At 43.4% G+C, this 22,977-nt stretch overlaps 1 long non-coding RNA gene across 1 annotated transcript; it reads right to left on the bottom strand.

Annotated features, from left to right (window-relative positions):
* Positions 1 to 2,607: 2,607 nt before the first annotated feature.
* Positions 2,608 to 22,697, bottom strand: LOC123817455. The gene is made up of 3 exons (XR_006785426.1): positions 22,544 to 22,697; positions 4,907 to 5,028; positions 2,608 to 4,800 (listed from the first exon to the last, which is right to left on the bottom strand). It is a non-coding gene; the product is annotated as an uncharacterized LOC123817455 (long non-coding RNA).
* Between the last annotated feature and the right edge of the window lie 280 nt (positions 22,698 to 22,977).

Here is a 22,977-nt window from a genome sequence, read left to right as displayed (position 1 = left end):
TTTTTCAGGTTCACACCCTCTGTCCTCTTTAGGAGACTTTGCAGTCTCCAGTGGGTCAGAGGAGGCCTGGAATGACCTCCAGCACAGGAAGGGTGGAGGGGCAAGAACGCCTTCGTCGGATGGATTCATGCCTTGCTCATCCTTTCCCAGGCAAGCGCTCGCTCAAAAGCTTGGCAAGGCCTGGTGGGTGGGGAAGCAACCCTCACAGAAACATGCCCTCTTCCATCCAAAGCATGTGCTGAATGCATGTCTGTTGACTGCATGAGTATGTGAACAAATAGTAGCTCTTTCACGGGGCAGCTGTAGACAAATGAAAAGTTAACAGACTGACAGAGACAGGCATGAGACAAACTCCCTGCACCTCTGGTAGCTGCCCTCTTCCCCGCTGACAAAAGGCCTCCTCTCTCCACACAAAATTGTATTAGGGTTCCATGGGAGAGAGGAGAAGCTAGATAGCAATGAAACACCCCAAAGAGAGCAAATGGAAGATTCCTACGTCTTTTTTGTACTTTTCTGCTGGTCACCAGTTCTTGAAATCTCCTCAGTCTTTAAAATAGAAGAAAGAGGAAAAGCAATGAGAAGAACAGCTTCATGGGAACCAGCAGACACAAAAAGACTCAGAAAAATAGAGGCACCAGAACAACTGATAACAAGTCACATTTGCTCTTGGTGAGATCTGGGGACTGAGAAAACGTTATCAACTGGGAATAGAACAGACGTCAGAAATAACCGATTCCAAACTGTTCTCTCACACTCCTTTCTCAGGACAAGGATAAGGACGAGGACATGCAGAAACAAATGGGCATTCCTACCACCTAGTGACCGCTTTGCATCCCGAGTATTGAGAGAACACCATTTGCCCAGGCTGGGCCTCTCTTGTTCCACCTGAAATTCAGGATCAAGATGCTTGACAGCCCTGTAAGCTTTTTTCAGGTAGGTGAAGGAGCTAGAAATAAAAAGCATTCATGTAGCCACTGCTGCCCCTGGGTTTTGTATAAATTTGGAGGCTGTTAGTTTATCCTCAAAAAGCTCTGATGCTTGTTCCTGGGGTTTTTGCCCAAACCTTCACATCCTGTGTCTAGGGGGTGAAAACTCATTTTAACACTAGTTGAAACCTGCCCTCCCCTAGGTGAAATACAAGCAGAATAAAAAGAAAGTTACATTTTAAGGCCAAGAAGATAATCCCATTGCTCAGCTCTCCCTGGGACTAACTGTAGCCAAGGGATTCTGGCTTATTTTCATTTGCACATTTGCTGAGCAGAAGAATCACAGAAATGAGGTCCAGAAACCTCAGCCAGTGCTTGACAACTTTGGGGACTTGGATGTACACCCCCCTCCCTCCCCCACCCCAGTCCAGGGCCTGTTGTGAGAGTGCACAGACTTGATCCCCTTTCCTTTGATATGGAACCTGTGCCTCCAGTAGGCTCTCAGGGCTAAAGAAAACAGCCCTTTCAGAATTTGATTCGCCTCCTGCCCTGGCAGCTGTTAATCTGCCACCAGCCGCTGCCACAATGTGGCTGCAGTGCAGTAGGTGTCGTGGGGGTGAATGGCAGGGGTTCTTTCTTCTTTGGGTTTGATACATCCTTCCTTCCTGCCGCTCCTTGCAGTCAACCTCTCGAGAAGGAGGGAAGCAGGCAGGAGGGAGAGCGGGAGACTTCCGGAAATCTCTTTCGTCCCTCGCCTTCCCAGGCTGCCCGATAATGACCCTGGAGACGTCCACCTGCCCCCAGTGAAGGAATTGGTTACTGTCCTGGAGCCCTCCCCAGCACTCCCCCTTGCTCACTTCCTCCTCTTCCTGCCTCCAGCCTCTACTCCTCCAGCCTCCTGTGGCTTCACAGCCAAGTTCACCATCTCAGGAAGAGTGAGTCGGAGCTCAGTAATAGTGAACTTTCAACGCTTCACTCCACACTGCTTTCCCTTTCCTGGTATCATTTGTGAATCTAGAAGCATGAGTGTAGTTGCAAAGAGAGTTTGTAGCATATTCTTCCTTCTGTTAATAAATAATAGTAATAATTACTAATAATTCATGTGTGCTGGGGGAAAGAGCTTTTTAATGTATGTTTTTAAACTACCTTAGAATTGGTTTGTTTTTAATGTACGCTCTCTTTCCCTGGGATCTAATGTAAAGCCTAAACTTGGTGTTCTGCAGCTTTGTAAGAGAGCAGGAGGGGGACACCCCTGCATCACCCACTCACCAGTCTTGCAAGCACTAGCTTACTAGCTTGTTTGCTCTTCTCCAATCTCTGCAGCCAGAAAGCAAAGGCTGATGATCATTCTCAATTCTCAACTGACATGCCCCCCCATGCCTGTAGCTAACCCCAAGGAAAGGCACTGGTATTTAGAAAAAGTTTGTTGGTACCTTTATTCCTTTTTGCTTCTTTTATTGGAAGAATCTTTATGGCTGGGAGGCAGGTACAAACCTGTGGCAGTTGAGGTCTTTTATTAGAGTACTTATGGTGCTTCTGATTCTCATGGAATCAACCCCTGCATTGCCAATTACATTTATTTTGTTTCAGGGTCACAGATCACACCCCTAATCCCAGCCACTTGTCTCCCCAGTGTGTGTTATAAGGGGCCCGGAGCAAGAAAGTATAGATGGCCCAACATTCCCACTACTTCTGTTGGAGAAAAACAACTCAGAGGGCACATCGCACAAAGAGCAGGCCACGGTTAGAGGCCGGCATAATTGCAGTCGCTAAATTAGCATGAGTCGCTCAGCCAGGGGCTAATCTAAGCCAGACCCCATGTCACGTCAGGCCATGAGTACATCAACATCGCAATTAAAAAGAAAAGAGAAAAATCACCTTTGCTTCCCAAATGTTTATTTTTAACATGGCAGGTCCTTAGTGATAAAATGAGATACTAAGGCATCTGGAATAAGCAAGAAATGTAATTTGTGTTAATAATCTTGGAAAGGCTAAAGGATTTTAAATATATCTCCAGGGCCTTTGCATGCTCCCCCGTCTCTCTGTCACATCTGCCACATCCTTTCCACCTCTGCTGCAACCTCTTGTTGCTGCCTAAGATCTCAGCCATGCACGGTCTCCCTGTGTCCGCTGCTTCCCCTGCATCCTCCTGTTGACTTTCCTGACCTGGTTGGGCTCTTCCCCCAGGTCCCTTTGACAGGCCATAGTTCTTAGATGCTCCAAGTTTGGCATCTTCTTCTCTCTTTAGGTCCTCCTGATATCCATCAGGCCCCATGCTTCTGGCTGCACTCCAATGCTGAGCTTTTACCCCTCACTTCTACCTGAAGGCAGAAATCAAGTCTGGGACCCAAAACACATGCACTTATGGGAAAATGTTTCCCCTGTAACAAACATGCATTGATTTTGCATTCAAGAAAAATTTTGTTTTAGTTTACTTTCAAAAATCCAATATACAAACACACCAGGCTTTGCTTCTCTTCATTTTCAAACTCTTTTCACAGCCCGCGAAGCCTGGATTTGCTGGTGCAGTTTGTCATTGAATTTGCCACTTGAGTTTCTCAAATCAAAGTGGGTATCAGAGACCCACTGTGTTTTTTTCTACAGGTCACATCATATTACAATGTTGCCAACGACTTGTTTCTACTTTGCATGGTTTTATTTTTGTTGGGGACTACTGCTTTGATAAAACTTAGGCTTTTTCCTGGCTAGGACCTAGTAAACCCTCTGGTTATAGTGCAGTAAATTTTGAAAAACTTGGCCAAAGTTTGGGCTCTACTGGAATTTCACCTTTTTATCAGCAGGACCATAGAGAACTTTTGATCTTACAGAGAAACTCATTGTAATAGGATTTTTTTGTGTGTTAATATACTGATTTAATAAAGACATTTGGCACCTGAATAAGACTTTTGTAGACCATTTTGAACAATGAGAGGATTAGGATCAGCCTATAGGGGTTATTGGGAAAAATGTCTTTTCTAGATTTAGTAAAACTCTTCCATCTGTCTGGAGATATATTCATTACTCTTAACTAAAAACCCTCCTGAAATAGACGTGGTAAAAAAAAAGTTCTGTCCCCGTTATGAAACTTTTTAAACAAATTTAAAATTGCTTAGAAACAAAAGGCAGGAGGAAAGAGAACGGGCCCTGTCTCCAGGTAATGAGGTCCTGCCTTTGTGTTTTATCTGCAAAACAGAACGGTTTGAAAAGTCTGGATCCCATTTCATTTGAACTGAACATAAATGTAGTGCCTGGAATTCTCCCAAATGAATAAATTCTTTGCTGATAATTTTTAAGTGAAGAAAGATCAACAGGATAGGGGCAATAGGGAGGATCAGAGGCTGCAGGGTGTGTGTCCGTGTGTGTGTGTGTGTGTGTGTGTGTGTGTGTGTGTGAGAGAGAGAGAGAAAGAAAGAGAGAGAGAAAGAGAGAGAGAGATGGGGTTGGGGTGGGGCAATCAAATATAAATAAAAGAATACAAAACCTCATTTAATGTGCCCATTAGTTTGGGGGTCTTTGTACTTAGAACAATTGGGAGAGTTCTGGACGCAATTTTTTTCCTTTTCCTTTTTCAGTGTGCCATGCTGAATTTTCTCTTGGAATACTACAATAGATTTATTTCCTCTAAAAGAACCCCTGCTGTCTCTTGCTCATGTTAAACCCTGCCATGTTCCCCTCCTGAGGACAGCAACACAACAAACCTCCATTCCTTCCAGCAGCATCTAATCTTCTCTCTGCTTCTACAGGCTGAGTTTTCTCCCCTGGATGGAGGCCCAAAATGACGCCAATTTAGGGCAGGTACAAAGATACACCGTGGAACATTTCTCTCTTGATTTTCCCCCAGTTCGTGAGGTCTTGCTGAGCACACTCGCAGCTTCTGTAGCAACAGAGACGACAGAAAGCCATGAGGTCACCACTGTGTCCACTCTCAGGGTCGTTACCAAAGAAGGAGCCAAATACTTTGTTTATGTAAATCTGTCTACCAAGTCCTGAGAAGTTCTGCAAGGAACTCATTCTCCTTCGGGCTTGTTGGTCTCATTTAGCTTCTTTGTTTGAAAAATGAAGGAAAAAGAAAAGACCACTGAGTCTCTTCCTCCTTTGGCCACTGGAAGAAAGGTAGAGAAAAAGGAAAACAAAAATTAACAGAGAGAGGACACATGTCCCTCCTCCTTCCTTCCCCTCTCCCCATCCACAGGCAAAAATCTAATAAAGATGATTAAATTACATGTCTTTTCCTCCCATTGAAATCCACTGCATACTATTCAAATATTGGAACTCAGGAAATAGAGCAGGACAGGGTCCTTCATGAAACCTTAGAAGGCAGCACAAGGGTCTGAGCTGGAGGTCTGCTTGGCTGGGCGGCTCTAATTAAGAAATCACCCCGCTGAGCAGAACTTAATCTAAATAAAATATAAAAAGGAATTCAGGAAAAACCATTACCTCCTCCCCACGCACCTCACGTCCAGAGCCCCGGTGCCCCTCAGTCCTGGGAACTCTTCCCTCCCAGTACTGGGACTTCTGTGTTGTTCTCTGGCCCACAGTACAACCGAGTATAAAGACTCTTGAAGAGGAAGCTGGGTCTCGTGCCGGCCTCTTGCTGTTTGGCCAGACTTTTTCAGAGCCAGAAGCAGATTTAGTCAATGCTGTTTTGCTTTGGAGGGGGATGGGGCCTAGGATTTGATCAGGAATTGATGAAAGAATTGGACATCTGGCCAACTCCTCTAGCTTTGCCAACCCATAACCTCTCTGTAGGGTGGCTGAGTTCTTGCCCGTCCATCAGCTGCTTTTGATGGATTGGCCACTTGAGAGCAAAGACCAGATACATTTAACTTGGTTTGTTCAATGTCCTTGTACACATTAGTGCTTTAAACTATATAGAGTCAGCTTCAGACCCCTGCTGTCTGGGGTCCTGGGTTATCCCTGGGTCCTGGGTTATCCAGGTCCTGGGTTATCCCTCTGATGATGAGTAACATTTGTTTATGCCTCATCTCTGTCCATACCCTCTAGGAACCTGTTTTGTATTTTCACTATTGACCTCTATCAGTGTGTTATTCTCTCTTACACCTTTGTGGCTTTCCACAGGCTGGCATGTCTGCCCGCAATAGTGATTCTTAAATTGTTGAGAACCTGTTGAAAGGGATAGACCCCCTTCAAAGGGGAAAAAATGCACATATGTTGTATAAACACAGATTTTGGCAAAGAATTTCAGGGAGACCTGAACCCTCTGAAAAGTCCATGGCCACCAATTTAAGCACCATGGAAAGATTATCCTTTCCCTCTTTTCTCTTCTAACAAAGACTCAAAGATCTTCTCCTTTGAACTTGAGACAGGCTTTTGTTTCTAACCAGGTCCAACCTCAGGCTCTGTCCTTGGACCATTTTGTCTAATTTTAGCAAGAATCCTGCTGGATCAGTTTTGCAAAACTCCCTCACCCTTATTATCTGATCAAATTCTCTATCACCCTGACCAACTTTCTGCAAAAGTCCTGCCAAGTTGGTTTAGCCAGAATCTCCCTACTCTTGCTGTTTCTACTTAGCAATTTTCCACCAAATGACCCCCCCATCCTGCTCCTCGGCTATAAATTTCTAGTAGTGCCTGTCGTATTCACAGCTGAGCCCAATTTCTCCCCACCACCAAACATAAAATGTTGTTGTAGGAGCTCATCTTAAATAAGTCATCCTTACCATTTTTAACAAGTACCACAAGTAAGTTCTCCTTAACACTTCTCATTTCAGGAGAGCCCTTGATTTCCTCAAGGAGAACTCCAAAAAGCCTTCCCTGGCCTACCAGAAAGCTATGAACAGAACTCCCACCTCTGTGCTTCTGATGACCCTTGCCTCTAAGTTGAGTATATCACATATCACAATGCAGTAGTTATTTGTTTGCATGTCAATCTTCCTGTAGGCCAGGGGTGGACACACTTTCTCTGAAAGGTCTAGGCAGTAAATATGTTAGGCTTCATGGACTATGCGGTCTCTGTGGCATCTATACGACACTGATCCAGTAACAGAACCAGCCATAGACTCATAAATCAGCGGGCATGGGTATGTCCCAGCAAAGCTTCAGAGGCACCACAATTTGAATTTCATATCATTTTGATGTATCACAAATTATCCCTCTTTTGTTTGTTTTTTCAAACATTAAAAAGTACAAAAACACTCTCACCTCACAAACTGTACAAAAAGAGACAAGGGAGGGGCAGATTTAATCCACAGGACATAACTTGCTGACCCCTGGTCCAGACTGAGTGGAGGCCCTCAGCGGTAAATCTTAGTCATTTTTTAGTTTCATTATCTAGTTTCTCAAAAGTAATTCCTCTTAGAGTGTCACTAGCTATCATTAACTGATGCATAAAATGAGTGAGCAAATAAACAACCACATAACCAGTTGACTACAAAAATTTCCTTGGGACAGATACTCAGTAGAACAACCATGACTGTGACTTTGGGGACCCTTCAAGGGTCCATGTTTCTTTATAATTAGGGATATAGTATCTTCAGTGAGCTCCCAAGGTTCCCATTATAAATTCTGCAAGTCTAGGACTATTCTAAAAATCACTAGTAGATGCCAAAATCTTCTAGAGTTGTTCAATATCCACATAGTCAGAAAATACCTCCTTTTAAAGATTTCTTACACCATTCCCTGCTTTGACAGAACTATGACCTTAACCTTTATGTGGTACTCAGCTTCTGACATAGTGATTCCTACCCCCCGACCCCAGTATTCAAGCCACTATGTAATCCTCTCTCTCTGAGTTTGGGCTGGACCTACTGACTCACTTCTAATCAATACAATCTACAAAAGTGATGTGCTGTCACCTCCAAAATTAGTTTATGTAAGATGGTGACTTTGGTTTTGTCATTAAACTGTCTATGGCCTTCTTTGCTTGCACTCTGGTGGCAAGCTGCCCTGTTGGAGCAGCCATTGTGGCAAGGAGCTGAGGGTGGCCTTCAGCCAACAGCTAGTGAGGAACTGAGACCCTCAGTCCAACCAGCATCAAGGAAATGAATCCCTACAATAACCACATGGGTGAACTTAGCAGCAAATCTTTCTCAAGTTGAAGCTCCAGATGAGACCACCAGAGAGTCTAGGCCAACATTTTGATTAGTCTTATGAGAAAATTTAAAGCAGAAGACCCAGCTAGGCCAAGTACAGATTCCTGACTTACAGGAACTGTGCAAATGGTACATGTGAATTATTTTAAGCTGCTAAGTTTTGGTGCAATGTGTTATGTAGAAATAGATAACTAATACATATACCTATATGACAACTGGATGTATATTTACTCATTTCCCCACGAAAATGTTAAGTTCCTCCAGGGTAGGGGTTAGTGACATCATACTCATCTTGTCCCATAGTAGACAATTACACAAATGTTGGTTAAATTGACTTGTATTTTGAGTCCCATTGAATTCAGTTCATTGAAATAATAGCAATGATATAAAAATATGCATCAGTGGACAGATGAAGCAGACAGTTGGTTAGGGCAAAAAGTTTTTGAAAATTGTGAGAGAAAAAAATTTGACTTTATATCTATGGTATCCAAACTTTTAGAGGGGTTTCACTTACCTTCAAAAGACTTCAAAGTTGGTACCACCTAACACTAAAAAGATCTTTGCCATCACTGACCCAACCATACCAACTTCCCTGTTGGATGCTCAGTCTCATTATTTAAGCAATTCTCCTCCCTTCCCTTCCTTAACATTGTATACAGGCAGTGAGAAATACTCTAGGGAGAGAGGAGAAGATCGAAATAGAGAGAACTATAAAAAAGTTGGGGAAAATGGAGAAGAGGAAAGAAAACAAAGCAGAAAAAAGAAAAGAACATCAAAACACCTAAGCCAAATCTAGAAAAATGTTTCAAAAGAAAGCATCTGATTTTCCTCTGTCTAGTCATAAATATTTTGACAAGGGGTTTGGCATTTATCAAAAAGGAAAAAAAGAAAAACAGAAGTTGTCTTCCTGAGGACCCAACACTCTTGGAATTCAATGACCTAATTCTGTATAAGGTTGCAGAATGGAGATTGCCACTCTTGTCTGAGTCCCAAGGCATCGAGCCCTCTGTTTTCTCAACAGCACATGGCGCACCCCTATCAGAGTTTAGGAATAAAGAACAGAGGATGTAAGAGAACCGTCTGGACACTATGTTTAGAAAACATATTTTTAAATCACTGTGGATTCTCATGTGCTATCTTACTGTTTGCTTATCGTAGAAGTTAAGTCAACTTTTCATTACTTTTGCAGACATTATATAATATCTTCTTCCCCCTGCCCCAGTCACCAGCTGTTAGTGAGCCAGACTCATCCCAGAATGGGATGGGGGTTGGGCTGCTTGAGCTGAATGACTTGCATGCTGACGTTTGAGGGAACTGATTCCCAGCCATTGAACAAACCTAAATTGTCTACAATTATCACAGAACTAAATAGATCTCAAGAAGGAAACCTGAAAGTGTCCAAAGGTCAAAGCAGTTTGAACTAATTATTTTAAGCCTAAATGTTCTCATCTGTAAAGTGGGACAATAATAATATGTGCCTCATAGGGTTGTTTGGGAGGTTGAATATGTATAAAAGCCTCAGTCTACTGACATTTCAGGGGGGAATAATTCTTTGTTGTGGGGGCCCATCCTGTGCATTAGAGGAAGTTTAGCAGCATCTCTGGCTTCTACTTACGAAATGCCAATGACACTGCCACCTACATGCCACCACCCCTCCATCACAATACTCAGAGATACCTCCAGGCATTTCCAAATGTCCACAGTGGGGCAAAATCACCCCTGGGTGAGAACCACTATTCTAGTGTTTAGCACATAGTTATTTTTCTGTAAACATCAAATGTTATTTTTATTTATCATTAAAATTATTACTAACAGTAACATTACCCTGCTGAGGTAACAGTCTATATTCCATTGAATGCTTGAAGTAGTGGCTCTATGTCTGCATCCTTTCAAAAGAAAGGACTAAAAGGGGGAAGATCATGAATTTAATGACAGTCAAATAAGAAACCTACTCTTTCCTGTGAAGCCTTCTTTCATGCAAGGAAAAAGGGCTGCCAATTTTTCCTGCTTTGGGAACAAGGCATATGCCTTAGCCACATAGATTGTGAGACACTACGGGTTCTTCATTGGCATAAACTTCCCAGCCATGGGCACTACTGGTATAGTTGACTCTTAAAAGGTACTCTTGGAGATATCCAAGGGTACCACTACTCCTACCTGAAAAAGTAAGGAAAGGCATGTTTAAGAACTCTTAATAGAAGTTACTCCCTTTGCTGGTGTGTGTGTGTGTGTGTGTGTGTGTGTGTGTGGTTTTGTGCTTGTTTGGGTTTACAAGTGTGTTTTTTGCCCAAATTGTTCTTGCATATTCTAGCATTGTTTGCTTTAGGTATTTTGATACCATGCTGTTTTGAAGGTACAAATGTTTTTCGTGGCATGTCTTGTGTTAAGTGGACAAACTGAGAGGTGAATGCTAGTGATGGATGGAGGGAAAAATTCCTCAAAGATTTTAATAAAATAGATGCTAAGAGCACAGGAAGTGGAAGAAAGATTTCTGGGGGTCTGGGAGTGGCCAGCTGAAAATAAGAACTTTCTCTCTACCTCTTAGTTTTATCTTTAGCATTCATGCACATTTTACTTTCTCTGCTCATTTTTTTTTTCATTTGTTTCCAGGTAAAATGTGTAAATGGACTCTCCATGTCAACCCCTTGCTTATCAGGTAGCTTTTCTGACTCCCCCTTTTAAAGTACGCACAATGCATTTTTGCAAAGGAAAGATCATGGCATTGAAATCTGATGGACCTACAGGAAAATTTGTTTTTATTTTTAAAAAAGTTCTCATTCTGCCCTGACTAGTGTGGCTCAGTTGGCTGGGCATTTTCCTGAAAAGCAAAAAGGTCACCGGTTCAATTCCTGGTTAGGGCACATGTCTGGTTGGCAGGTTCTGTCCCCAGTCAGGGCACATACAAGAAGCAACCGATTGATGTTTCCCTTGAACATCAATATTTCTCTCCCTCTCTTTCCCCCTCCCTTCCCCTCTAAAAAGATTAAATTAATCAATTTTTTAAAATCATCATCCTAGCAAACCCTCAAATCCTATGTTTATCTCTTGTTCTTTATGTTTTCCTTTCTTAGCACATAGCTTTGCTTTCTCTATCATGTTAAGTGAATGTCTTCCTATCCCCGATTCCTACCACCCACCACAATGCCAACTTCCTCACTCCCCATCTGCATTCTGCTAAAAACTTTCCCTTCTGAGAGGCCTGTCTTTCTGTGACCTTCAAGTTCTCCAAAGGCTGTGTTGAATCAACCACCTACAAGGGTTTGCCTGATGAACTGTATTCTATAATAGCCTCTTTTCCTGAGCATTCGACATATCTTATCAATTGAAGAGCTCAACACAGAGAAAGTCTTTTTAAAAATAAAACAAATTCACTTTGATGTCAACCCTTCCTCTCTTATTTTAAATTTTTTCAGTTTTTAATCTAAGGATGGCTATGATAGAGTGATCTCCACTTGAACCTGACATTGGTATGGTTGTATTTCACTAATCACAAGTTTCTTAGTAAATAATAGACTCCATCTTTATATTTCACAATAAAAAATATCAACAAGAGCTACTTACAGTCTCTCCTAATAGCCTAATTGTAAGCTCCTGGAAGGCAGGAAACTTAACTATTTTCTTCTTAGTATTTAACTCAGTATTTAACTTGTGGATATTAAAAACCTTCAAAAATATATATTGAATGAATCTAGGAGTGAATGAGTGACTGTATTTTTCTAATTCATTTCTGTGAGCTGAAGTTGATCTGAAAATGTTGGCAAAAACATATGTATAAAACATATGTATAATACATTGTCAGTATGGTGCTTGTACAATCTGTCTGTTGACTTGCAGCTGTTGGCTAGTTCTAGGCATGGTCATCAGGTGTCCCTTGTTTGCCCTTGACTTCATCCATGTCCTTCAGAGCACCAAGCACAAGGGATTGCCCAAGGTGGGTACGTTAGAGATTTATGGAATGAATGTCATTTGCTACATAATACAAAGAGTGCAGGCATAAGATTTTGGAGAAAAAATAATCAGTCAAAAAGGAATGGTAGCAACTTGTCCCCTAAAATATGTTTAAGGCTAGGTAAAATGTTTGTAGGGGCAAAAAGAACTATCTGATGAAGAATGATGGACAAGTCCAGGGGTAATAGGATAGGATAGGATAACAGGACCTAGACTGGCTCTGAAAATACTGCCTCTTCTTCTCACTTTTCAGGGTTTTGGAGTAAAAACTGGAGCATGATGATTTTTCCAGATATTTGTGCTTCACTAACTGCTGTCTCCCAGGTAGGGGGAATGTCTGTCTATAATGAGGAGGCTGTGGTCTTCTGGGCTGTCAAGGGCTTAATTAAAAATCATAACTTGTGTTAATAATGAGTGTTATATAGGCCACTGCCTATGGATTTTTTTCACTTATAGATGCTATGGGGACTTTTCAAAATTCAGACAAGCCAGCAGTCACAAATAGAAGCAATTACATCAACTGAGGGCAGGATGTATTGATTAACAGAAGAAACAATGGGAACTAGGATCATGATGGGAACCTAGTCATCAATAGAAATTGAGATTATGACTTTGCCTAGACTCGGTCAAATACTGGAGTCTCTGAACACTTTCCTAGCATTCACTTCCAACTAGGAAGTTAGAAAGCAACACTTAGGGTTTGTGTGCTAGACATTACCTTTACAGGAACAAAAGTTCACATGAAGCATTGTCTCAGGGACCCTCTGCTCTTAGTAGTCTCAAGTGACTCATTTGTGATGTCTTGAAGTCCACTGTGAGTCAACTAGAGACTGTGTTTAACAGCTTCTATCTTCTGGCCTATTCAGATACAAGTGCTCCTCCAGCCAACAGATCGCATTCAGGCTGAGCTTATCTGGTGGTCATAGTCAAAGCTGGCACTTAATCCACCACCTGTAAACTGGGTCCAATGACATCTACCACTGGTGTTGTAATGGCCCAGAGCCTGGTCCACAATCAGCATTAACAAGGGCTTGACCCATGGGAAATATCAATACCTGAACACACACCCAACTTCACACCTACACTTGGACTCAGTTTCCTTGTTGGCTCTAATGGAGCATGCCAACCAGGAGAGCCAAGCCTGCAGATGGCCAACGGGAACTTTCCTGGAAAGCCAGTCCACATACAGCTCATGGAAAGCGATGAACTAAATCTTTACCACAGTAGTCTAAGTGATGCAAGGAATGCTCCCCATGAAACTTGTAAATAACTGTGATGTGCTTCCTGCATAATTCCCAGTACTGAAGTTGTTTCCTTCCCTTATAATAACTGTCCACTAGGTAGCTTATGGCCAGCGGGCTAAGAAACAGAAGGCAGTTGGAGTTAGCCTCCTGAGATGCCAAGTAGAGACATTTTTCTCAGGTTTCTGGGTAGGTTTTGAAGCCAACACCCTTGAAAGGGCAGCAGAGGCTGCATGCCACAGGCATCTGGGACACAAGGCCTACACAGTATTTTTGAAAAGTCAGTATCGCTCGCTGACGATAAAGGGGCATTCACTGTGCGCAACGGCACTCCACGGGAGTGGGTGGAGTTGGGGCTACCAGGCAGGCCTCGGACTGACTTTGCAGCCAATTTTCCACCATCTCTAGAGCTGAGTAGATGCCAGTACAGCCTAAAGCCTTCAGAGACACCCATCGACACAGATAGTGAGCCCCCTACTCCTCGGCCCCCGTCTTTTCCATGGAACTTAGCAGCAGCTACCAGGGGCGTCATCCCAGAGCATTAATTTTTTCCCTGCCTGGCTTCCCACACTCTGTGACCACTTCGGGGTGTGCCAGGGAAAACACTGAGAGCCTAGGTAAACGAAGGGGAACCCAACATTCACCAGTCTGGCCTTAAAATAGCTGGTGCACCGCCCCTTCCCAGAGAGTACACAGGCAGCGACTGTTAACCGGTATGCTTGGCACCCGCCCTCCCCACCCAGACAGCTTACCCCACTCCCCATGAAAGCCTATCTCAGAGACAGGACAAGGAAGGAGCCAGACTTTTCTGCTTCATTCCCTTCATTACCGCCACCAACCCTGTGACTTAGGTGTATATTAATGAACACAAAGTGACCTGATGCAAACCAGCACATACCACTGGGTGGGGTTGGACCTGAGTGAAATGTATGTCTCAGGTAGGGTGGAGGGGTGGCAGAGCAATCAGAGATCACCAAGAGGAAGAGTGTTCCTCGAGGACAGGGGAGACCTCAGGAGTTACAAGACACACCCCAGGACTGCGCACGAGGGCAGAAAGGAAGATGTCTCCATACTGACTGCTAGTCAGTGTGGGCCCTCACTCTAGAACTTGCTGCTGTGTCACAAGCCTGTGCATTGTGAGTGGAGTGTATGGGAGGTGGGGCAAGAGGAAGAGAAGGACGGAGGGGAGAAGATGTCCCTATGGGGTGAAGATAAGGGGCAGTGTACAGTAAACACTGCACCAGCACAAGCTCTTCCATATTTTCCAAGTTCTTCCCATGCATAGTTGCCAGATTTTGCATGTAAAAATGCATGAGAGACAGTTAAACTTGAATTTCAGATCTACAATAAATGCATTTTTAGGATAAGTGCACTATTTGGATATATATTTTTTAAATATACTTTTATCAGGAATGTAATGTTCAGTTAAATTTGAGTTTTAACAAACAAACAAATCTGTTAGTATCACTGTGTCCCATGCAATGTTGGTGACACAATAATACTGAAAACAATGCAGTGATTATCTGGAATGCAAATGTAAATGGCTGCTCTGTATTTTATCCTTCATTCTATCTCCATGTCTTACCCCCTCCACTAGAATGAAAATTCTGAAGGGCAGAGATGGTTTCTTCCATATTTTCTCTGGAAATATTATGTTGTTCATGCCACATGTTACTTTGCCATCTACTATAGCACAGAAAAGCATAATAATGCAGATAAGTGTGTACTCTCTGCAATCTGACTGTCTTGGCTTCACCTGTGATTAGCCTTGTAATCTTGGGCAAATAATCTACCTCCTCAATTCTCTCATCTGCTCAATGGGGAAAATTAAAGTTGTCTGCCTTACAGCGTTCTTATAAAGGAACGATATAGGTAAAGCATTTACTGTACCATAGGCTCATGGGAAGTTCTCCATAAATGTTAGCTATTATTATCACCACATTATTATTATTGGACATTTGATAAATAAGAGAGTGTGATAGAAAGAAACTAGCCCATGTGTGTAAGAGACCTGCCTGAGCTGACCATTGGGCTTCTTCACCCAGTTCTGAGACCTTGAAAGAGACTTTGTCTTTCTGTGTTTCTTTTCCTTGAGTTTCCAAGAGTCCTTCCAATTTGAAAACGCTGTAATGTAAATAGATTAAATGGATGAGAGCCAAAGAGAATAAAAGCCGTGTCCATAGAAACATGCAAAGGGTTAGAAAGTAGAGGTGCAAGGGGGGCCGTGTTCCTTTTGACAAAAATACCTGCCCCCAAATGCACAACTCTGGCCTTCTCACGGCTCTGATCCTAGGAAGGCTGGGTTTCCACAGACCTACACAAAAGACAACCTACACAAGTGAGAGCAGAGTTTCTTCCTCAGTGTGAATTTGCACCAAAAGGATCCTAGTGTAAGGCCGAGTTGGGAGAGCCTCCCCAGGAAGCAGCCAACCTGGTTACAGTAAATAAACTCAGGGCAGGCCAGGGCCAACCCAGCAGACTAGCCACGGTCCCCACCATCCACAAAGCCCTGCGTGGCCCAGAGTGTGTCTTCAGTGATTTGCAATATTTCTGGATAATTTTAAATCTTACTAGTAACCTTTATAACTATTTCTCACCACCTCTGAGAAGTGATCACTTAGCCACAAAGAAAATATTTGTCCCTCTCATGTTATTCCAAGGAAGGAGTGTGGGCACGAACAGGCCAGGCATAGACAGACAATCTCTCTCTATAGCAGTGGCTTCTTCCCAGGCAGTTCTTTCCCATATCAGGTGATAGAGGGATGAAGAAGAGGGTCCATCAGCAACTCTGCTAACAATAGGGACTTACTTCCATTGGGTTCAGTAGCCTTTGGGGAATAATGCAAAAAAGAGAAGATACAGTCCCTTACCCCAGAATATTCACAATACACCTGGAATCCAAAGTCATTCTTCAATATAGCAACGACATAGGAGGCTGAGCAGGGGAACACAGGTGCAAGTAAATATAAGGCAGATGGAGTGCGTTTGTGCTAAAATGACTGAAAATGAGCCACATGGGCCTAACCAAGATGTGAGTTTCCAGTGGGTAAATGGATAGTTGGGAAAGGACAGAGAATGTTCTGTGCACAGATAGGAAGGTTTCAACAGCATGCCAGGGAATGGTCAGGAAAGGAGTATAGTTAATGGAAGAACTGGGCAGGAGACAGATGAAGTCTTCAGCACGCAGGCTGGGCTCTGGACTCATAAAATTAGCTCACAGGCCAGGTTGCATCTGAAGAATTGGGTTTCCTACAGTTTTTCCTATTGTGTTGTGATTTAAGGAGATCAATGCAGAAACATGGACTGGTCCACTAATTTAAAAATATTATTCCCCCTTCTTGAAATTCTGTCCACTGAATCATTTTGAATATATTATGTTACTGGGGGAGTATAAACTTGGTTCACTGTCTATGGAAGGCAATTTGGCAATAGCTCGAGGAATTACAAATCCCATTCAGTTTAAGTAAAAATTTGACTTTCAAGAACTGATCCTGTGGGAAAGCTTGAACATGCACCATGTTATTTACATCAACATTGTTTGCAAGAGGAACATTTTGAAGCAACCTAAATGCCCATCACAAGGGGCATTTAGAATTTGGTATTACTATATCCATAAAATAAATGCAAATGAATAATGAATACAGAAGTTCTTCAAATACTGATACAGAACCATCTCTAAAATAAGTTGTTTGGAAAATAAGACAAAGCACAGCAAAGCCTACAAAGTAGGTTGCTGAGTTGTTAAAAAGGAAAGGGGCCTCCCAGAGGTAGAACACAACTCCCCAGTCGTTGAGCCTGAGCTGACTTTAGGGACTTTCTTCCACAGAGCACACATGGAGGGAGGCAAAGCGACTGTGCAGTGGAGAAAGCAAGTAAGCACTGCCCCAGCCACGTGGTCAGGGTCGCGTCACCAATAACAAGTGATGTGCAGGCCATACCCCCCTGACAAGACGATGACACTGGTACTTCCCTCAAACTCATAAACCCGGAATGCTCATTAGGGACAAAATAAACAAACATCGGCTAAACTCAAACTGAGGAACAGTCTACAAAATACTTGACTAGCCTTCCTCAAAACTGTCCAGGTCAACAAAAAGAGGGGAGTCTGAGAAGCTGTCACAAACTAGAGGAAGCTAAGGACACATGGCCACTAAGTGTCAGGTGGTGTTCTGGATGAGATTGTGGAACAGAGGAGGGACATGGGGATAAAACTAGTGAAATCTGATAAACCATGGAATCTAGGTCATGGTAATGTACCAATGTTGGTCCCTTCAACATTGTACAACATGACCAACACGCCCAACAACCTGAGATGTTAACGAAGGGGAGATGGGGGATGGCATCTACAGGGACTGTGCAGTGTCACTGCAACCTCTCTTTAAATGTCAAACTTTTCAGAAATAAAACCCATCAAAAATTAGAAAGGGATAGAGATGATAGGCAATAAACCAGTTGTTTCTGCTATCTCCAGAGAAAGATCTGAGTTACTGGAGGAAAAGGTTTTTTTTACTATATGCACTTTTATATTTTGAATTATAAATCATGCCCATTTACCACCTCTTTAAAATTAATACAATTTACATTTTATAAAAATGAAACAATTTTGATCCAAGTAGTTTGTTTCTTAAAAAAATAAATAAATAAATAACCCTTAGTTTTGAAAGGCACTGTTTTAGAGTAATGCATTAAAATGCGGCTCCCGAAGAATTAACTCGCATTAATTTCTCACATTAATAAATCAGATGGCCAAAAGCACAAGACTCTAAGGAGAATGGGGTTGGGGATAGGGACGTTTTGAGGGAAAGGGGAACATCGGGAAATGGTCTGAGCAGATGGCATTGCCCAAGGAGATCCTGAGCACCCAAGTGACCAGTGCAGGTACGCAGAAACAGGATGATGGTAGAGGAAAAGGACAGAAGAGATGCCCAAGGGTGGGCAACAGGATGTCAAAAGACTAACTCACTGACGTAAAATATAAATGCATTAGTTTTCCCTCTGCTTTCCAGGAGACTGCATCCTATATCATCCCCATTCCGAGACAAGCCCTTCTCTGCCTTGGGGCCTTAACTAGGAGAAATGTACTAAACTGGGGGACTTCTGCAGGACAGTCTGGACCACGTGAGAGCTAACTCTGGAGTCATTCTTTCCTGTCCTGACCATCACCCTCTATTTCAGCCACTACTTGGCAAAAACCAACAGGGAGCTGATGGTGAAGTGAGTTCAAATTTGACTCCATGGAGGCTCTTTGGGCAGAGCCACAAGCCGGAGGGAAAGGGCATAGGATTAACAGGTCCCTGAGCCAGCCGTGGGCGAGGAGCCAGAAGGACACCCACCAAGAGAGGCAGGGAAACGGTTAATAATTCAAGGTGACAAATTAAGCCAGCTACTCAGGGGCTCCAGTTTGGCTGATTGTGAAGTCAAAACAGAACTGTCGGAAACTGGGAAGGCGCTGTCACTTTTACTGTATTTTTCCACACGTATTTTTTTTTTTTAATTTGGAAATGTTCATGGGGAGCTGGACCGCGCAGGCTGGAGAACTCCCAGGGTTTGAGAGGGGAGAAACTGCATCTCGGCTGGGATCTCAATCTAATTCTGATCAGCAGCTCCCCAAGGGCGTCAGCCACGGGTGGCAGCGAGGTTGCCCAGCCTCACCACCCTGCCTGTCCCCCGCCCCGTGGAAATACCCTCGCCTTCTCTCGTTTTCACTGCCCTTCGGGGCCAGCATGCAACCTCCTGCCAAATTACACTAACAGCGTGCTCCATCCACTGGCCACACCAGCCTCCTTGTTACTAAACTCAGCAGCTGCTTAACAGGGAGCAGATGGAGGGAGACGTGCAACACCCCCAAAGTGGGCACCAGGGAAACCTGGGCCGAGAGGCAGAGGAGAATTAAAATACCTGCACTTATCCCTGTTGATATGTTGGCAAGGACGCTGCTTTCACAATGCCTAACACGTGAACAACCACCCCGTGGAAATTTACTAAAAGGAACTTGTAGGCTCAGGATGGTTAACATGACCGTGCAGCCCATTCTGAGGGGAATGTAGGAAATTAGCACACACAGCACCAAATGGATGTTGATGTTACTTACTCTTTAGATCTTATAACCACTGAACTTATTATTCTGACCTTCTAGGCATCTATTTTGGGGTGTGCTATAGAATTTTAATAATTATTAATGTGTGCCATTAGATGAAAACGTTGAAAATTGCTGTTCTACAGGAGTATCTCCACTTGGCATTGCTACTCCAAGTGAAGGTTTAATATCATCCATTCTAAAAAAAAAAAGAACAGTTTTGCTGAGTGAATTTTAGACAAGAGAAAAATGGACAAAGTGCAATGTCCATATAAGCAAGAATGTGCACACACATACTCCTCTTTCTCTTCCAGCAAGCATTGCACTTGCTTTGAGGTTCCCCAAAAAAGCACTGAATCTGATCACCCCAAAACAGCTGCTGCTCAAGTGGCTTAGCTAGCCAGATGTTCCCCTGTGATTTGGCCAAAGCCGGAGTACCGGGGCCTCAGGTTCCTCCCTGGTGGCTTGGGGCTGATGCCTAGTGGGTTGTCCATCGCAGACCTTACCCAGCCAGCCGCAGCCCCTGACCTGTCTCATGGACTAGTGCAGAAACACAATTCTCTTATTGTTCTCCAACTTGGAGACTGAGGGAGGGGGAACACGCACGCCCACAAAACCTCCCTCGAAAAGATTAGTGCAATTATTAGCCAACAGTAATGGCCATAAGCCAATCTGCTCTCAAATCCTCCTGAGCACCAAGTCACCTCGGAGTCTTAAAGCCCCAAACACAAGACTGTGTGTTCTCCTGTATTTTGCCATGTTGTTCTAGAAGACTGCCGGGCCAGTGCTTAATGCCGCCCTTCCCCACAAGGCTAATCAGCAGAGACAGGAACCGTGCATAATGCATGTGTCTGAACCCTGGGTCCCCACACCCCCATAAGTCTGTAAAAGGCAGATGTCCAGGGCCAGACATCATTGGGAACTGCCTCACCCAACCTTGTTTGGGCAAATGCTTATTAAAACAGAGCTGCAGATTGTGACTTGTGGTTAGTGTTAATTGCAGAACAGTACAGCAATGATGTGCTTTCCCCGCTTTCACTCTACATGAGTAATAACCTACAGCCCTTGAACTACCACTCTGCTACTACCCTGGTTCCCCATCAGGAGATGTGGGTAAGTATGCAGAAAGGAAATTAAATTCTGTGCCGGGACTGAGTGGATCCTTGCCCTGAGTGTGTATTTCAGACCCTAGTCTCTGAGGAAATGAAGCCTTATGTTAGCCTTCCCGAGTTATATAAAATCAATAATACATATTGACTAAATGTAGATGATGATGAGAGACAAACAGAGAAGGAAAGTTGAAGGACTGAAAGGTTGCTGATATATTTACGTAATACCAAAGCAATTGATTGATTGACTGAATTTAAGTTACTGATAAATTAAATGAGACATTAAACAAATTTGTCAGTTGAGCCAGAAGACAGCTAGTCCAATAACTCTGTGAATATTCTACTCAAGACAGTACCTATGTGTGTAAATAAATACAGAGGTGAACTCTAACTACAGGTCGGGGAACCGTAACGATTCCTTTATCTTCAGTTACTGAATCCCTACTATGTTCCCGGCACAGGTTAAAACCAGATGTTTGGTAGTGTTTCCATACAGTGGTCACAGTAAAACTCTGTTATTTCCAGAGAAATCAGTGCTGCTAGAAAAACACAGGCACAGAAAAAAAAAAAGCCTCAAAGCTCAGCAAATAAAGAGAGCATTTGCTGCATAATGACAAATTGGGGAAGCTTTCAAGCATCTATTATTCGTGATTGAGAAGAGCTACGTACGTTAAACTTTGCACGTGCCTATGATGTGCATTTATGAGGATTACATAGAACCCCGTTCCTACAAATTAACACCATGCCTTTGCAGCCTTCGGTTTCTTTCCTCCTGCTGAACGCTCTTAGCAGAGCCTCTGTCAGAAGATCAAGAGCCTGGTCTAAATGACCAAGTTGCAATGACTCAGAACTCTCCAGCGTGATCATTTAATATTCATACACACACGTCTGAACAGGACAAGCAATACACTATCGTTTGTACACAACTTCCATTATGTGTGTTCTACTATGTATGCTTTCATAGCATATGTGCTATCCCACACGCAACACACACACAATGCACAGACTTTCTCATCTGGAAAGTTGAAGGTTTAGTTAAATTCCAGACAGACTTCCTTTGCAACAACCGGAAGATAACTGAAACCCCAACGAATCAGTTTCTGTACTCACAAAATGGAGCTTAAAAGAAATCACAGTAAGAAGGTCATTTGGAAAGTGCCTGAAACCCTGGGGCTGAAGCTACTGCACAAACATAGAGTGCCGGGTCCCATAGCATGTGAGCACTGAACCACTGTCTGGTGTTATGCACTGATGAAAACACAGATGCAAATACATAGATGCCAGAACCGTTCTCTCCTTAGGATGCCTAAGCACCTGAAATAAATTACACATCTACGAGCAATATTGCCTTCTTGAGGCTTTGTCAAGCAAGTCTCTGACGTACACGTTTCACATTTAGTTGTGCCTGTCCACGCACAAGCACTGACACAAAACTATTCAAAACCTACACTCCTCTCTGCAAAACTGATATAATTCTGTTCCAGTCTATCACTAGATTATATCCGCAGTAATGATGATTACATACCTAGTAATGAGGAACAAATAGCAAAGCAAAGAATGGCTATGCTCTGATGAAGCACAGAGACCCTGGAATCTCCTTTTCATCTTTAGTTACTTGTCAACCCCAAAGCTGGCCTATAGGAGCCCAGCTTGCCAGCACCAGCATGTGGATGAACTTTCTAGACAAGGGCACTGGCTACTGACTCATGGAAAGAAGTCAAATCCATAGCTGGTGCTCACCACTCTCTCACCTAAGTTTCTCTTTGAAACCAGACAGAGCCAACACATCACTTAGGATGAATCTTGAAAATTGAAAGCAAAGGAAAATGAGAAAGGAGGCAAAGGCAGAAGACAGAGGCCCAACCAAGAGCAGAAAGACTTGTGACAAGAAAGCTTGCCTGATGGGAGAAGAACCATTCCCACTCTGTCCATCCACCCATCATTGATTATTCCCGCAAATCAGATGAGCCCACCCAGCTCATTCCCGTTCATACACACAATTCCTGGGGCCTGCCTCTCACCGCAGGCAGCCACACAGGACTCTGCAGCATGCCTGCAGGTCACCTGTGCCTAACCCATGGCAACAGGAGGGAAGGTAAGAATTGAGAATGAAACCTGTGTCAAAGTTGGGGGGTTAAAAAAAGTCAGATTCAACTGACAAACAGCTTTTCAACCCAGGCTACTCACTCACCTGGATCTGGAATGAGGATTGACAGAGAAAATCAGGTCAAAATCCAAAATCCAAAAGAACAAATCCAAGGGTCTCTACCCTGCCATCTCTTCCTCTGTCCCTGGGTCCCTGGGTGTGGGTTAGCTGACCAAGGAAATGGCCCTGATAAATTCCACAAGGCTGTGAGAACCGACAGAGGTCTGGCCTAATCCCGCTGCTATTCCTCAGTCTCGAACCAGCTTTGGAAGCCGAAGGCCCCGGCAGTGGTGTGCAGAATGCTGGCTTCCGACATTGAATGAGCCCACAGAATACCTCAATCTGATCTTTTATAGTGCTTTGTTTATTACCTGTGTGCCCTTATTTCATAAGGGAACTGAGAAAGAGAGAGAGAGAGCAGGAATGATGAAGATGACTATTAGTAGCAATCCAAAGACAGCTTTTCTTTAGCTTCATTC

Source organism: Phyllostomus hastatus, unplaced genomic scaffold (assembly GCF_019186645.2).
Source record: "Phyllostomus hastatus isolate PE091 unplaced genomic scaffold, TTU_PhHast_1.1 phas_contig_210, whole genome shotgun sequence".
In the NCBI taxonomy this organism is placed as follows: domain Eukaryota; kingdom Metazoa; phylum Chordata; class Mammalia; order Chiroptera; family Phyllostomidae; genus Phyllostomus; species Phyllostomus hastatus.
Note: the sequence above shows the minus strand (reverse complement) of the source record. Positions and strands in the feature narration are given on the sequence as shown.